This window comes from Macaca fascicularis, chromosome 8, assembly GCF_037993035.2.
Source record: "Macaca fascicularis isolate 582-1 chromosome 8, T2T-MFA8v1.1".
Taxonomy (NCBI): domain Eukaryota; kingdom Metazoa; phylum Chordata; class Mammalia; order Primates; family Cercopithecidae; genus Macaca; species Macaca fascicularis.
This window is the reverse complement of record NC_088382.1, coordinates 152,823,717-152,836,661: the sequence shown is the minus strand read 5'-3', so window position 1 is coordinate 152,836,661 and position 12,945 is coordinate 152,823,717. Positions and strand designations below refer to the sequence as shown.

Genomic DNA, 12,945 nt, shown 5'->3' with positions numbered 1-12,945 from the left:
CAAGATAATTATTCCAGCAGCCTCAGAACACTGCACTTTGAAGATACATCCTGGTGGGACACACTCCAAGGACGAAAGGAACTGCACAGAAGTCTTGTTCTCAGTTCATTGCTGCTTCTTTGTAACAATGCTAGCCTTTTTATTTTGAAACTATTATGTCATAGAATAAAGTGAGTATGCGAATATTCCTAAAAACAAAGTTTTTTCAGCATAAAAATGAAGAGATACAGGTTTAAAAAATCAAGTTAAATAAAAGCCCTGAAATCCTAGTTTTGAATTGGAAAGAGGGTGAGCATGTGATTTGTTTCCTTTTTTAGAAAGGATACTCAGCCTGGGCAACATGGTGAGACACCATGTCTACTAAAAAAAGCCAGTGTGGTGGCACACCTGTAGTTCCAGCTACTACTGCTGCTGCTGCTGCTGCTGCTGCTGCTTGTGATGGGGCAGGAGTTGTGGGAGCTGAGGTGGGAGAATCACTTGAGCATGGGAAGTCAAGGCTGCAGTGAACTGTGATGGTGCCACTGCACTCCGGTTTGGGTGATAGAGGGAGACCCTGATTCAAAAAATAATAAAGAAAAGGAGACTTACGTCCTAACTGCAGAGACACAGAGGCAACGCAAACACCATAGCAGTGAGCACACCTGTGTCTACATTATGGGATCTAAGTACCATCACCACTGAAAGAACAGAGCTGCAGAGGAATTGAGGCAGGACAGTAGGGAATTAGGGCAACCAAGGCCTAAGGCAGAAGCAAGGGAACAGCAGGTGCGGCCAGTTCTAGGCAGGACGAGGCAGCATACAGGCCACATCCTCACTCCTGTGATGACAAGACGGAAGTTTCCACCTCAGCCTCTGATTGACTGTGGGCCAAGTCTCCAGCCTCTGACTGGTCACAGGCCAATCCTTCATACGCTGTAACCGCTGGAGGCCTCTAAAGGGCACCTAGCGGTGTTACTGTAGTAGGACGAGCCGCAGACAAAACCTGTCAGACACCGAGTTGTAGAAGGAAGGGCTTTATTCAGCTGGGAGCATCGGCAAGCTACCGCCTTAAAATCCGAGCTCCCCGAGTGCACAGTTTCTGTCCCTTTTAAGGGCTCACAGCACTAAAGATTTCACGTGAAAGGGTGGTGATTGATTGAGCAATACGTGACAGGGGTTTCATGCACTGGTAGTCAGAGAGAAAGAGAACAGGGCAGGGAGTTTCACAGTGTCCTTCTATACAATGTCAGGAACATCGGTTTCCAAGTCATGGGTTGATTTTTAACTACTGGGTTTAGGCCAGGCAGACCCAGGCCTGGTTCCGGGCCTGGTGCCGGGTTGCCTGTCTTTGGTTTTACTTCATTGTTTTTTTCTTAAAACAGGTACTGAGTATAAAACAATATAAAACAATATGAGAGGGTCTCTCTCTTTCCTCATTACCAAATTCTTTCAGCTTCCTAAGAACCCCAAAAGACGTTGCAGTCAGGGCTCTTGAGCCGCTTGCCCGAGCTGCTCCCGCTCTGTGGAGTGCACTTTCGCTTCAGTGAATCTGCACTTTTTGTTGTTGTTGTTTTGATGCTTCATTCTTTTGCTGCTTTGTTTGTGCCTTTTGTTTAATTCTTTGTACAAAACCCGGACAGCATATAGTCAAGAGTTTCTATCTGGTAACATATTTTGGAGAGCCAGCCAGGAGGTAAGCCCCGTGGTCTGGGGTTTAGATTTCCTTTCCTTCTTCTTGTTTATCTTTCTTTTGTCAAAGCCGCCATTTGCGGGAATGGGTTAGGCAGTTAAAAGCCACTAGGGTGCCTGCCGCTTGAAGTCTCTAGTAACCGGATAACTCGGTCATGGAACAGGACACCTAGGTCCCACCGAGAGCGAGACCAATCCATGCAATGGTCAGATTTGTGTCTGTGCAGCAATAATGTCTTTGAGATGATTTAATTCTTCATCTTCTACTTTCTGCCCTTGCCTTGCGAATGCTTTGTGGGGACCAGGGACTGCAAAATTGTTGCATTTGAGCCCCCGTTACCATCTGCGTGCCCCTTTTGTTTATGCACAGAAAGTACAGAAAAGGACGAGCTTAGGGAAAACCCCATGTCTTGGTGGTTCCTATTTAAACATTATTTCTCCTGCTCAGACCGCAAAGTGAATTACCAGCCACAGGGATTCACATACCACTCTCTGGTGTCACTGGCTACAAGAAACACCCCACCAGCCTTAATGTTATTAATAACAGGATTTTTGAGTTTCATCCTGGAACAAATGAAGAGCTGGAAGTAAAGGGCTCTACCATAACCCTGTGAAGAATGCAGGAAGATACGGTCCTTCTAAATTGGTGGGACGCGAAAAGCCAGAGATTACATCCAGGAACAAATGGAATCACAGTGGACCATTGGCTGTGGAGAGAAAACATCCCAAGTGGCACTGGTGCACACCTGAGGCCAGAGACGTCTGACACGGTAAGACTGGACCCTGAAGCAGGGGCCCCTAGGATCCAAGGCTAAACCTGAGACTTCCCCAGGGGGATGCCCCAGGCAGAAATTTCGGGTCCACAGATAAACCCTCCTTAGGGTCTCGTTTCTCTTCCAGACCACTGTGGGACCCACCCCATCTATTCCACCTGATTCCCTGCCTGGCTGCACCCTCAACCATTGGAATCAATTTGACCCTGACAATCTGAGAAGAAAATGCTTGAGGTTTTTATTGTAATACTGTTTGGCCACAATGTCGGCGAGACAGTCAGGCGCAATGGCCAGAACACTGAAGGCTTCATCGTAATACTAACCTACAATTATACTTATTTTGCAAAAGGCAGGGTAGATGGTCAGAAATGCCATACAGTGAAGCCTTTGTGGCTTTGCATCAGAATCCTTCAATCCGTAAAGCTCCTAACACTGGCCCTCGGAAGAAAAGTCCTAAGACTGAGCCAGACCTTGGCGATGACCCCCTCCTACAAGGCCCCTTGTCTCTCAGAGGGAACGATGGCCACCCCCAGATGACCCTTTGCCACACGCTCCAACTACGCCAGGCCAGCCAGAGGAACAAACTACACCAAGCCCCTAACGCACCAGCAGTGGAACCCCTGACTCAGCAGCTCCCCGGCACTGTCGCCTCCCAGGGAAGCCTCGGGGACCGGAGGGCCGGCTTCACCTCCCAGGGAAGCCTCGGGGACCGGAGGGCCGGCTTCACCTCCCAGGGAAGCCACGGGGACCGGAGGGCCGGCTTCACCTCCCAGGGAAGCCACGGGGACCGGAGGGCCACAGCTTGAGTGCAATCCCATTTCCCATGACTGATAGGCGACAATGTAAAGAAAAGCTGGGAAGGGACTCTGAGGACCCTGGTAGCTTTGCAGGCGGTTTCCAAACCCTGGCTCTAGCTTTTGATCGATCATGGAGAAAGGTCCATTCATTCTGGCAACCGGCTGCACCCCTATGGAAAAGGACAGGGTTTTCGAGGCTGCCCGCCGCGAGGCAGACGATATGCTGGCCTGAAATCCCCAGGGCAATCACCTGGGCCCAGATGTGGTGCCCACCACCAGCCCTGATTGGGATCCAGCAAAGTTTCTTCACGCACTCCTTGGAGGAATGAAGAAGGAGATAACCAAGACTGTCGATTCCGGTGAGGTTATAAAGTGTCTCTTAAAGGAATAGTCCCCTGGTTCCGGTTACCCCAGAGCCTCCAAAGTGATAAATAACCCAAGGGGTTGCTAAGGCTCTCGGAATCAAATACTGTTTACATTCAGCATGGAGGCCTCCATCCTTCAGGGAAGTAGAAAGGGCTAACCAAACTCTAAACCAGGCGTTAGCTTAGCTACGTCAGGAAACATCAGAAACGGGTCAGCTTACTGCCCGTAGCCCTTTTAAGACTCTGTAACTCCCTGAAAGCAAAAAAAAAAAAAAAAAAAAAAAAAGAGCCCATATGAAATGCTATATGGGAGGCTGTTTCTAACTTATAATCTAATTAACGATCCAGAACGGCTGGGTTAATATACTACATCGTTACCCTGGTGAAATTTCAGCAGGGATTATGAAAGTTTGGAATTCAAAGGCTCCCCATGCCAGGAACTAACCAGCAACCCAAAATCAGGCCAGGAGATAAGGTACCTGTTAAAACATGGAAACAGCCAGGTGCAGTGGCTCACGCCTGTCATTCCTTCACTTTGGAGGTTGAAGCAGGCAGATCACCTGATGTCAGGAGTTTGAGACCAGCCTGGCCAACATGGCGAGCCCTGTCTCTACTAAAAATACAAAAATGAGCTGGGCATGGTGGTGCATGCCTGTAATCCCAACTATTTGGGAGGCTGCAACAGGAGAATTGCTTAAACCCGGAAGATGGAGGTTGAGGTGAGCTGAGATTGCTCCACTGCACTCCAGCCTGGGCGAGAGCGAGACTGTCTCAAAACAAACAAACAGAAAAAACAAAAACAAAAACAAAAACAATCAATCAAACAAACAAACAAAAAACAAGGAAAGACGGTCATCCGCTCAACAACTACAACCCAAATGGAAGGGACTGTTTTCAGTGGTGTTGGCCACGCCTTCGGAGGTCAAAGTACTAGGATTAAGTAGCTGGATCCATCTTTCTAAGGTCAAGCCTGCAACACCTGGAGCTCTGGACCTGGAACCTGAGGCTCCCACCAGCCACTGCACCCATGAACCTGTGGAATTCGTGCAGTGCAGTGCCTGTTTAGAAGACAGACAGAAGATAAGTAAATGCCCACCAACACTCCCTGGTGCCTTTGTTGCACAGTTACTGTAAGCCGGATACTTGTAGTCACTTTTATGATTTTACAACTTAATTGCCTTCATCTGAATGGATGGAATCACTTCCTTTGTCATAATAAAACAAATGGTTTTTCTGTTTTAAAAAAAGCCACAAAAGACCCCAAATGAAGCCAGTCTGGGAAATCAGCATCATCTTAACTTTTTGGCATTTGCCTGACATACCTTAATGGCTCTCAAGGACACTGGCCTGTCAGCAAGTGTAGAAAATGATGTATACGGTGGTCCATTTTCAAAATAAAATGCCCCAGATAGGCTTGGGTCTGCAAACTACAGAAGAACAAGGTACACTATGCCCCTGACTCAATAACCAGCAGCTGCTGGTCGGGGCCCCTTAGCTGCCCTCACCCGAACCAAAGAGCTGAGTTTAGACTAGCTTGTAAAATAGCTAACTTTATTCTCTTCAGCTTGCCTGACTACCTGGGTCATCATTCAAATACTTGAAGAGCCCCCCAGATGACTGTAATGCATTGTGGGCTGTAACAAAATGCAGCAACACAACCTTAAAGAAAACACCTAAAACCCCAACCCAACGACTAATAGGCAACGTCCGGGAAGCTCGTGACCCCATAGTACTCAGTCTATGAGGAACCGGGGGAGGGACCTAAGCACTAGGGACAAATTGCTTGTTGTAACTGTACTGAGTGTGCCTGTCTACCAGACACCCAATCTTGCAAGACTGCTTTTTTTTTTTTTTTGAGACGGAGTCTGGCTCTGTCACTTAGGCTGGAGTGCAGTGGCGCGATCACTGCTCACTGCAAGCTCCGCCTGCCGGGTTCACGCCATTTTCCTGCCTCAGCCTCCCCAGTAGCTGGGACTACAGGCGCCTGCCACCACGCCCGGCTAATTTTTTGTATTTTTAGTAGAGATGGGGTTTCACCGTGTTAGCCAGGATAGTCTCGATCTCCTGACCTTGTGATTTGCCCGCCCCGGCCTCCCACAGTGCTGGAATGACAGGCGTGAGCCACTCTCACTTTCGCTGTTCTTCGTGCCTCTAAGTCCATTCTTTGGATTTTGACAAGTAAGCATGTTTCTCGCAGCAAGGGAAATAATTAACCATACTTTTGGTTTATTAAACATAACCTTGTTGGCTTTGCATGACTACCAAAAGCCTGGGATATGCCAGACCTGTGTCCTCCTTGTTGGGTTTAGCGGGATCAGCTGCAGGAGGAGGAGCCTTGGAATCCGGCATTAGGGGCCTCAGGAGACTGTGATGTCCCTCGGACAGCAGAGGGCCTCACTAGTCTTCAGCAACAGCTGGACTCCTGGCTGCCGTCGTCTTACAAAATCAAAGAGCCTTAGATGGAGGAACTTGCTTGTATTGGCAAGGAGGAAATTTTTTATATTTAAAGGAAGAATGTTGTTTTTGCATCAGCCAGTCTGGTTTAGTATAAGAAAATACTAAAAATGTAATTTCCCAGGCAAATAAAATGGAGTCTTTGGGAACTCCCACAGAACCTTGGCAACACTGGTTGCTATCTGCATTACTTCCTTTGGTAGTACCAGTTATTGCCATAGTTTTGGCCTTAACTTCTGGTCTAACTTTGTTTAAATTGTTAACTGATTTTTTTCTCTCTCATTTTCAGCAATTCCGTGTTTGTATGATACTTGTGCAAGGGTTTCAGCCACTTTGGGAACAAAATCCAAAATTGGGCCAAAATACCCAACCATTGTGACCGGGTCAAGTCAGCTACACCCTTTACAAGCAAGTACAAGGCTGCTGCGTCCACAGAGACCCACCTAACTACCTAGGGACAGACAGCCAGGACCCCAGTAGGCAGGGACAGGAAAAAAAAAAAAAGATTTCTGGGGATGATGTCTCTCGGTGGGAAATGAGGCAGGGGAATAGGGAATTAGGGTCACCATGGGTTAAGGCAGAAGTGAAAGAGCAGCAGGTGCAGCCAGTTCCAGGTGAGACGAGGCAGCACACGGGCCACATCTGCTCTTGGGATGACGAGACAGAAATCTCCACTTCAGCCTCTGACCGACCGACAGCAGCGCAGGCCAATCCTTCGTGAGATGTAACCTGCTGGAGGCCTCAAAAGGGCACCTAGGGGTGTTACCAAATTCTTTTAGCCTCATAAGAACCCTAAAGAACACTGCAGTCGGGCTCCTGAGCCGCTCGCCTGAGCCCCGAGCTCCCATCTGTGGAATGCACTTTCGCCTCAATGAATCTGCACTTTCGTTGCTTCTTTTGATGCTTCGTTCTTTCATTGTTTTGTTTGTGTGTTTTGTTCAATTCTTTGTTCAACATGCCAAGAACCTGGACAACTCACAGTCAAGACCTCCCACCCAATAACAGAACGTCAGACTCCAGAGCAGGAAGTGTGTGGGACGGCCTGGGAACGCTCAGGGCCGTTCAGCTCAGCACCACGTGTCTGTGTGACGTGCAGCAGCTGGTCTGTGCATGCGCTGTGGGAGTATGAGGTGGGACAGCTGCTCTGCAAAAAGTCTCGCAATTTCTTTCTTTCTTTCTTTTTTTGAAATGGAGTTTCACTCTCATCACCCAGGCTGGAGTGCAGTGGCGCAATCTCTGCTCACTGCAACCTCCGCCTCCCAGGTTCAAGCGATTCTCCTGTCCCAGCTGCCTGAGTAGCTGGGATTACAGATGTGCCACCACGCCTGGCTAAGTTTGGTATTTTTAGTAGAGGTGAGGTTTAACCGTGTTGGCCAGGCTGGTCTTGAACTCCTGACCTCAGGTGATCTGTTCACCTCGGCCTCCCAAAGTGCTAGGGTTACAGATGTGAGCCGCTGCACCTGGCCTGGCAATTTCTTAAGGAACGATTTACTTGGCCTTTGGACACAGCAACTCTGGACACAGCAACTCTGTACCCCGCTATTTACCCAAGAGAATGGAGGACTCAGGAATACATCCATGTCAAACACGGCACACAGCCCAGGGTCCACCAACAAGGAAGTGAATAAGCAAATGTTGTAACGCTCACGCGTGGGACGCCACTCAGCCACGCAAAGGAACAAACTGCCAGGACCCCGGAGGCACACATCACACAGAGCCCGCAGGAAAGAATACAGACCCCATGGTGTGACTTACGTGACGTTCTAGAGCAGGACAAAGTAACCTATATGGTTTTCAAGTGTCAGAACAGTTGCTGCCTTTGCAGAAGGGAGAAGATGGGGTTTACCAGAGCTGGGCTGGGGAGGATGTGGGTGGGGGGGTTAGTAATGTCTACATTTTGTTAGGGGTTTGGTGGGGGGAGTATGCATTTGTCAAAACTATGCAATGGCACCCTCGAGGTGCATGCATTTCACTGAATGTGGTTTCACCTCTGAACATAATGTTTGGTGATATGTTAAGTAGTTGTGAAGTGTAAGCTAGAGTCTCTGTGGGAAGCATGCAGGTGGCTACAGCTTACTTTGAAGTCCATCAAGAACAGGAGATGGGTTGGGATGAATATATGATAAAGCAAATGTAACAACATATGAATTGTAGGATCCAGGTGCCAGGTATATGGGTGTTCATTGTAAACTTCTTTCCATTTGTCCTGTGCTCTTGAAATTGTTTATAATGTGTTGGGGGAAGCCACGGGGTCATGTCAGAGGACACAGGGGTCAGCCTGAAGAGGACCCAGTGCCAGAGGTGATGGCTCAGGCCCCTGGGGCTGCCGTGAGAGCTCTCCACAAACCTCATGGCTTAAAACATGAGAAATGTATTATTTTGTGGTTCTGGAGGCCAGAAGTTTGAAGTCAAGGTTTCAGCAGGACCTCATTTCCTCTGAAGGGTCTTGGGCAGGATCCTCCCCGACTTCCAGCTTCTGTGGCTTGAAGAGTTCCTTGGCCTGTGGCCATGACTCCAGTTTGCTCTGGGGTCACATGTGCTCCTCTCCTCTTCTGTCTCTTGTAAGGACCCTTGTCACTGGATTTAGGACCCAGCCCAAATGCAGGATGATCTTGAGATCCTTAATTATATCTGCAAAGACCCCTTTTTCCATAACGCCGCATTCGCGGGTACTGGGAGCTGGGCCATGGACGTCGCTGTGAGGCCCTGCACTGCACACTGCCTCCCCCACTGTCCTGGAAGCCCTTGGGGATCAGGGGCTTTTCTCCTTATCTGAGCACTGCAGCTCCTCAGGAAATGCTTACTGTGTGCATGAGAGAGTCTCTGACCTACCCTAGCAGGCCATCTTGGAGGGTAGGGCCTGTCTTTTGGGAAACGCCGTCTTCTCTGTAACTCAGGTGTAAGCCCTTGGGACAGGTGCATCTTCTCTGAGACTCGCCCAGGTCCCACTTCCAGCAGCGCGGAGGGTGCCGACAGTGCTGTGTGGCACCTCTCCTGTGGGCCCGCCCCCACGCCTCCTCCACGGCCAGTCCCCTCTGCGTCTGTCGGCCTCAGCGCTCCCAGATGCCCGAAGCCAAATAGCCCAAGAGCAGTGGCCTCCGACACTGCCCCTGGTTCTGGCCCTGCCTCGCCTCTGGGAGGTGGTTCTGGGGTGTGAACAGCTGGCGCGCCAATCACCGCCAGACCTTGAGCATAGAAAGGAGGCTTGGGCCACGGTTGCAGGGTGCTTGTTGGAGTGTCCCCAGACAGGGTGTCCAGGCAGCCCCGTCACCCTGTCGCTGCCCTACAGCCCTGGAAACAGGGATCTGGGCCGGGTTAGGCTGGGAGGAGGAAGGTGTGGCCCCTGTCCCCAGGTCCGTGCAGGGCTGTGCAGACTGAAAGGGCCAGGGCCACACCTTGACATTGGTTTGCTCTGTGTCATTAAAGACCTTTCTTCTGGTAATCATGACCACGGTTGTTATTCTTGTTTGCAAAAATCCTGATAGGGTGAAGCCGACCCACGTGCATGGGGAGGACGGCAGAGTAGCCTGGAAACCGGGTTAGGAATCTCCGTCTCCCTGGCAACCGAGCCCAGTGTGGGGAGAGCCGGGTCTCTGCTCCAAGAGCAGCCCAGAGCCAGGTCTCAGCCTCTGGCATTCGTAGGGGCTGCCCCTTCTTAGACATGATTCTTTGGGTGTGCTGGCACCCCCTGCCCCACCCCAGGTCATGCACAAGCCAGGTCCTACCCACCTGTGCTGTCTTTTGTTGTGTGGCAAATTGCCCCAAAACACAGGGACTTAAAACAACACAGTTGATTCACTCAGCGTCTGTGGGGCGGGAATCCAGGCTCTGCGGTGGCTCTGGCTTGCCATCTCTCGTGGGTTGTGCCGAGCCTTCAGGTTGGAGCTGCAGGCTCATCTGAAGGCTCAGCTTGGGGGATCTGCTCCCCAGCTCCCTTGCACGGCTGTTGACTCAGCCCCTCATCACTGTCACCTGGGCTTGTCCACAGGGCTTCCTCCCAGCACAGCAGCCGGCACCCCCAGGATGCAAGAGGGAGCCAGAGACCACAGCCAAGACAGAGCCACAGGCTTTGTAACCGGATCTCGGGAACCACATCCCGCCACTCTGCTGTGCTAGCTTCATCAGAAGCATGTTGGCAGGCGCAGCCTGTGTGTAAGGGGAGGGAAGTCCCTGAGGGTGAGAGCTGCAGGGGCGTGGAGCACTGGGGGCCCCCTGGAGCCTGTCCACCATCCCACAGGCCTAGACACTGGAAGGTGGGGCCTGCCTTGCTCTAGGCCTGGCCAGGGACCTTTCAAGTCTCTGAAGGGAAATTTGGCAGAGATTCCTATTCTAGGAGTGGACTGGCTGTGGTCAGCAGGGACCACCACTGAGTGCCACCCACAGTCTCCCCCCAACTCTTGTACAGGGACCTCTACTGAGTGCCACCCACAGTCCCCCACTCTTACACAGGGACTCTGGGTCCAGCTAAGAGAGGCAGAGGCCAGCCTTGTGCCAGGGCACTGGGGACAGACTGTGCTTGTCCGCTGCCCCATGGCAAAGGCAGTGTGAAATTTGAAACGGACACATCAAACACAGGCGAGCGTGGCTGGACCCGAATACCACCCTGCCTCAAACACTTCCCTGGTCCCTGTGGCCTTTAGTATAAAATCCTGCCCCTTTTCCAGCACACAGCCTGAGCCATCCCTGCCACTGCTGTGACCTCAGCTGGACCCCGTCCTCTGTCCCCCTTACCCTGCCCTCACTTGGCTCCATCTCCTGCTCTCTCCTCCCTCCAGGACCCACAGACTCCTCAGGCCTGGCTCAGTGTCCCCCAGGAGGGGCCTTCTCTGACCGCCCAGGTCTCTCACTGCCTCACCCACCCCCACAGCCCCTTTCCAGGGGATGGAGCCAGGTGCCTGGTGCTGGCTCACAGTCAGGTGGCAGGGAGAGGTCCACGGTTAGGCTGACTGTCCAAGTGTGAGAGGTTCTGAGAGGGATGGGACATTCGGGGAGGATGCAGGGACCTGAGATCTGACCCTCACTGCGTGCCCAGGCCGCCGGAGGGTGTGCTCGGGACTGTTCATTGTGGAAGGAAAGGACAGGCTGGGAGGAGTTCCCTGTGTCCTGACTCTGGAGGGAAGGATGTTGTGGAGGGAGGAACTGCATGAGCCAGGGCTGAGAGGGAGGAAGGCGTGGGGTAGGGGGTGGTGGAGATACAGGAGGCAGTGGCAGTTGTGGGAGCACGTGTGAGACTGTGGCTGGTCCTGGTAAAACTTACTCTTCAGGCCTCTTCTTTTATGGCCTTGACCCTGGACCCAGTAAGGGTGAGCAGGAGGATGGCAGGCGGGAATGGAACCGGGAGAGGTGTCAGTGCAGCCAGGGGCTCTGCGTCAGGACCTGCCCTGGATGCCAATGGCAGCAACGTTCACAAGATACCCACCTGCAAGGAACCGATGGTCCCCGGTGGGACAAGATCCACATAAAGGGGCTGCACCCCTGCAGCCTCCCAGAGCCCCTGTGTCCCCCCCATGCCCCTGTGCTCCCCAGAGCCCCTGTGCCCTCCACACACCTGATCCGGGGGTCAGAGGGAACATTCAGGCTGAGAGGAGAAGCTGAGAAGGAGTTAGAGGGGTGCAGGGTGAGGTGGGGTTGGGGAAGGGAAGAGGGAGTGCTTTGGAAAAAGGAGGCTCAGCAGGGCTTTGCTGGAGGACACCTGTGGGCCCTGCCTGGGAAGATGTGGCTCTGGGACCCTCGGGAGTGGCTGGGCTAAAGGGGAGGGAGGTGGCTTGGCAGGAACAAGAGGAGCGGAGATGGGAAGGGCCCAGAGCGTGAACCCTTGCTAGGATTCCAGCCAAACTCTGTGGATGACAGAGAACACCCCAGCCTGAGAGCAGCCTGAGACTCAGCCCTGCGTGGTCGGTGTCACACGGGGCAGGCTCAGAACTGTGGTAGGTGTCAGGTGCCCATATCAGGGCCTGGGTTGTGCTGTGCCCTTGGCAAGAAGTGCCCGCGCCGTCTGCTACTCAAGGCAGGACCCCATGGCCTCCAGGAGTGCGCCTGAGGACCCCTTTCTTCCCCTCTCCACTTCCTCCCTAGACGATCTTCCTTCCCCTCTCCACTTCCTCCCTAGACAACCGTGTCTGCTCTCTTCCTTGTGCTAGCAATGCCCAGGTCTTTGTCACCAGCCAAAGCTTCTCTTCTGCAACCCTGATGTCCTTGAGTTCTCCTGCTGGAGGCCTCCCAGGCATCTCACCTCTCTGGTGACCATTCCTCCTGGCCCTACACCCTCGGCCCATCTGCATCCCCAGCTCCCGGCCCGGCTCCTGCACAGAGACATTGTGAAGCCTTGCAAACCCACCCACTTACTCCATTTCCACGGCCATTGCCCTGGTCTGAGCCATGTCCTCCTCACCAGCTTCCCTGTTCTGTTCTAGAACCTTCCAGTCCATTCTCCATAAGGCAGTCAGAGGATCTTCTGAGATGTCGATCAATAGCGTCTGTCCCTCTCTTCAACCCTTTGCGTTTCCCATTTCTGCAGACTTCTTTGATCGTGTACCTCAAAGCCATTCCCAAGCTTTTCTCTCTGGTCAGTCGTCTTTTGATATGGGGGGCAGGACGAGGAGGATGGAAGGAAAGGGGTCCCGAGCCGCGACTCCCTGAGTGACTGGCAAGCCCTCTGCTGTAGGACCCTCCTTGCATTGGTCAGAGAGAGAACAGAACCAACGGGACGCACATGTGCAGAGAGGTTTTTGAAAATTGGCTTTCAGGATGAAGGAGGCTGGTAAGTCTCAAACCTGCAGGGCTGGCAGGCTGGAGACCCGGGAAGAGCCGACGTGCCGTGTGAGTCCAAGGACTCTGCCGCAGGAAGGCCAGTCTTTCATTCTATCCAGGCCTTCTGCTGAACGGATG

General features: G+C 52.2%; 1 long non-coding RNA gene across 1 annotated transcript; it reads left to right on the top strand.

Annotated features, from left to right (window-relative positions):
- The first annotated feature begins 1,284 nt into the window (after positions 1-1,284).
- Positions 1,285-9,495, top strand: LOC141407470 (uncharacterized). The gene is made up of 3 exons (XR_012416702.1): positions 1,285-2,438; positions 2,569-3,597; positions 6,347-9,495. It is a non-coding gene; the product is annotated as an uncharacterized lncRNA (long non-coding RNA).
- The last annotated feature ends 3,450 nt before the right edge of the window (positions 9,496-12,945 follow it).